At 34.0% G+C, this 3,573-nt stretch overlaps 1 long non-coding RNA gene across 6 annotated transcripts; it reads left to right on the top strand.

The window, feature by feature from the left end:
• The first annotated feature begins 98 nt into the window (after nt 1-98).
• LOC17874185 lies at nt 99-3,477 on the top strand. 6 transcript variants are annotated; one of them, XR_002832629.1, is made up of 11 exons: nt 99-236; nt 427-525; nt 643-705; nt 786-871; nt 964-1,072; nt 1,362-1,449; nt 1,562-1,609; nt 1,683-1,797; nt 1,921-2,015; nt 2,102-2,174; nt 3,378-3,477. It is a non-coding gene; the product is annotated as an uncharacterized LOC17874185 (long non-coding RNA). The 6 variants fall into 6 exon arrangements; XR_002832620.1 differs by having other exon boundaries at nt 2,102-2,255; XR_002832618.1 differs by lacking the exon at nt 3,378-3,477 and having other exon boundaries at nt 2,102-2,471.
• The last annotated feature ends 96 nt before the right edge of the window (nt 3,478-3,573 follow it).

The following is a 3,573-nucleotide window of genomic DNA, read 5'->3' as shown; positions in this document are numbered from 1 at the left end:
CACTTTCTTGAGATTCTTTACTTACGCACTTATTCATTGCTAACTCTCTAGTTTGATTTCTCAACTGTAATCAAAAGTTGTAGGTTTCTTGTTTCCTCATAATTGATTAAGCTAACATTTTTGGTTAAAAATTAGTTGAGCAACAAATTCCAGATACAAATCTTGATGTGATGGTCTTATATAGCAAAGAAGATTGTACCGAAACAGAATAGATCTTCTATCCTAAACCAGATAAGGTTAGAGCAAAAGGTTTCTTAGTTTATTTGAGTTGAATGTGTATTTTGTAGGCTATGGTCGCTATTAGCTCATTTAACAACAGTCTTCATGATCATTCAAATGATCGTGACCATAGTAGTTGAATTAGTGTTTGATAAATGATGCAATGTAATATCTTATAAATCTCATTTTTATCTTCTGTTTTAATAGTTCAGGACTGGAGAACTTTGTGCTTACTTGCAACCAGTCTGGACAAAGGACCTCATAAATTCTTTGGCACCATTAAGTAACAAATTTTCTCTTTTCTATGTATGTTCCATCCCAAAAACTCTTTGTACAAATATTATTCTCAGATGTGTTAATTAGCTTATAGTTCTTTGACAAATTAGATACATGGTTACATGATAAACATGTGTTCATTTGCAGAAGCTCACTCACAAGTCTCTAGCATGACTAGTTGTTGACTGACAAAGAAGACAACTACATAAGGTATTACTTCATCACTGATGAGCGTTGAGATCACTAATCTATTGATGAATCTAACGTTTTTTTCTTAATGTAAAAACTAGCTGAGCAACAAATTGCAGATACCAAACTTGATGTGCTGGTCCTAGCTGAACTCAGATTTGACTCGAATGATTGTGACCATACAGAGGTATGCTCTTATCTTTCATAATGCAAACACTTGGAGTTAAACACTTGAAGTTTAACATAACACTTGGTTGTTTCAAGCACTGCTCATTGCAGATGGTAGAATCAAGTGTATAAAATCAGGGCATGTTCTTTCTCAAAAACACTGCAGTCCATAGTTCTGAAGACAATTAAAGCTAAAGTGCCATCCTTCTGTTTCTAGATGGTATGTGGCTTATTACAGTTTGTTGTTAAATTTTTCCCTTCCAGTTTGAATTTACATTATCTTATACAGTTGTGGATTAAGAATTGTGGAAAGTTATTCTTAGGATGAGAATTGTGAAGCTTGAGTTGTGGTAGCACCCATTGTAAATCATTCTTTACGCTATGAAATCTTCTAAATTTTTTTTGTTTTATATAAATAACGAATACCAATCTTCACGATTCTGAGTTAAGTGGTGTAATGTTTGCATTGGTGCTCCAAGAAGATCTGTACTTATATTTTGTTGTTGAAGATGTCTAGAGAGAATTCACAAGAATTACTTAAAGTTTTGGTCCACCCATTTATAGTCAGCAACCTTGACGGTATTTTGTGTGTAACTGGTAAGGTAACTTAGTTATTTTTATCAGACATTTGATCATTATTAGTTCTACGTAAGGCATAGCAATCATCCACAACTAATCATGTATCTTGTCATTGACTTTATTTCTTTAGGTGACAGCAGATACTATATCTAGTGATGTATTGATCCTGGCCAAAAAGGTTGCACTAAAACTTAGTAAAGCCTATTCGCAATGCCCGCTCAGTTACTCACAAAGTTATAGTATTGGTTCAGGCCAACAAAGGATTACGAGTCTCCATGCTTCATTCAATTTATTTTCCTGTAAACAGTGCAAGAGAGTGTAAACAGCTAGGGGTAACAGACGCTACGCGCCTCTACTAAACACTTTGTAAGTTGTTTTTACTCATCTTAAAACGTCTCTAATAATACTGACTCAAACCTATACATTTTTCATAAGCTCAACTCAATATTAGTAATCTTCTTGATGGTAAACTATGTCTGGAACTTGCAGTACTGTAAACCGCCATGGAATTTCGAACCGCCATGGAATTTCGAACCCGATTTCCAAAACTGTGCAAACATAGTTTTAGGATTTTATCTTGGGGGGTGAGATTCTGTGTTGTTTTGTTGCAGTTTTGTTAGATGAGAAATAAGCCGTGAAGATTTTGATTTGGATGATAATGATTTTGCAGATTGATAAAACGTACTGCTGAGATCAGACCAAGCAGAGCTTGAGGGTGCAAAGAGAAGAGCTTGAGGGTGGAGGTATATATATCTGCTAATGACTTTTTTCTCACTTAATGTTGCGGTTAGGGTTTTGGCATGAGTAATCCAATATTGTTAAAGGTACGATCCTACTTCTTTCGTCAGTCTTTGTTTAAGTATAATTGCTTGTTTCCTTGGTCACATTGCCTCTGAATTTGTTGTTTACTTGTTTTTGCTTTGCTTCCTTGATTTCTTTTGTGCTTGGTTTGATTCTTACTTGCTCCTTTGATTCGTTGTTTCTTTTACTTGCTTGCTTCTTTGATTTAAGTTTTTTCTTTTGCTTGCTTGCTTCTTTACAATCTTTGCTTTCTTGGTTATGTGCTTTGTTTGTTGTTTACTGTTTTTTCGTTCTTTCTTGATTCCTTGTATGATTGTTTTGATTCTTGATTGCTTCTTTTTGTTTCTTTTGCTTGCTTGCTTCTTTACAATCTTGGTTCCTTGATTTACGTGCCTCTGAATTTGTGTTTTGTTTACTGTTTTTGCTTTCTTTCTTAATTCATTGTATGCTTGTTTCAATTCTTTGATTGGTTCTTTGATTCGTTGTTTCTTTTGCTTGCTTGCTTGCTTCTTTACAATCTTTGCTTTCTTTAGTTATGTGCCTCTGAATTTGTTTGTTGTTTACTGTTTTTGCGTTCTTCCTTGATTCCTTGTATGCTTGTTTTGATTCTTACTTGCTTCTTTGATTCGTTGTTTCTTTTGCTTGCTTGCTTCTTTACAATCTTGGTTCCTTGATTTACGTGCCTCTGAATTTGTTTGTTGTTTACTGTTTTTGCTTTCTTTCTTAATTCATTGTATGCTTGTTTTGATTCTTGATTGCTTCTTTGATTCGTTGTTTCTTTTGCTTGCTTGCTTCTTTACGTTCTTCTTTCTTTAGTTATGTGACTCTTAGTTATGTGGTTCTATGTGTGTGTGTGTGCGCTTTATTTTCTTCCTTGGTTCCTTGTGTGGTTCCTGATTTTATTCCATGATTCCTTGCTTAGTTGTGTACTTCCTTACTTGCTTCTTTGGTTAGTTGTTTGCCTGCTTATTTTTATTTAATCTCCTGATTGTTTCCTTTACTTGTTTTTTTGTCACTTTCACTTTCTTGAGAATCTCACTTATTCATTGCTAACTCTCTAGTTTGATTTCTCAACTGTAATCAAAAGTTGTAGGTTTCTTGTTTCCTCATAATTGATTAATCTAACATTTTTGGTTAAAAATTAGTTGAGCAACAAATTGCAGATACAAATCTTGATGTGATGGTCTTATATAGCAAAGAAGATTGTACCGAAACATAATAGATCTTCTATCCTAAACCAGATAAGGTTAGAGCAAAACGGTTTCTTAGTTTATTTGAGTTGAATGTGTATTTTGTAGGCTATGGTCGCTATTAGCTCATTTAACAACAGTCTTCATGATC

This window comes from Capsella rubella, unplaced genomic scaffold (genome assembly GCF_000375325.1).
Source record: "Capsella rubella cultivar Monte Gargano unplaced genomic scaffold, Caprub1_0 scaffold_297, whole genome shotgun sequence".
In the NCBI taxonomy this organism is placed as follows: domain Eukaryota; kingdom Viridiplantae; phylum Streptophyta; class Magnoliopsida; order Brassicales; family Brassicaceae; genus Capsella; species Capsella rubella.
This window is presented reverse-complemented; position numbering and strand designations above follow the sequence as displayed.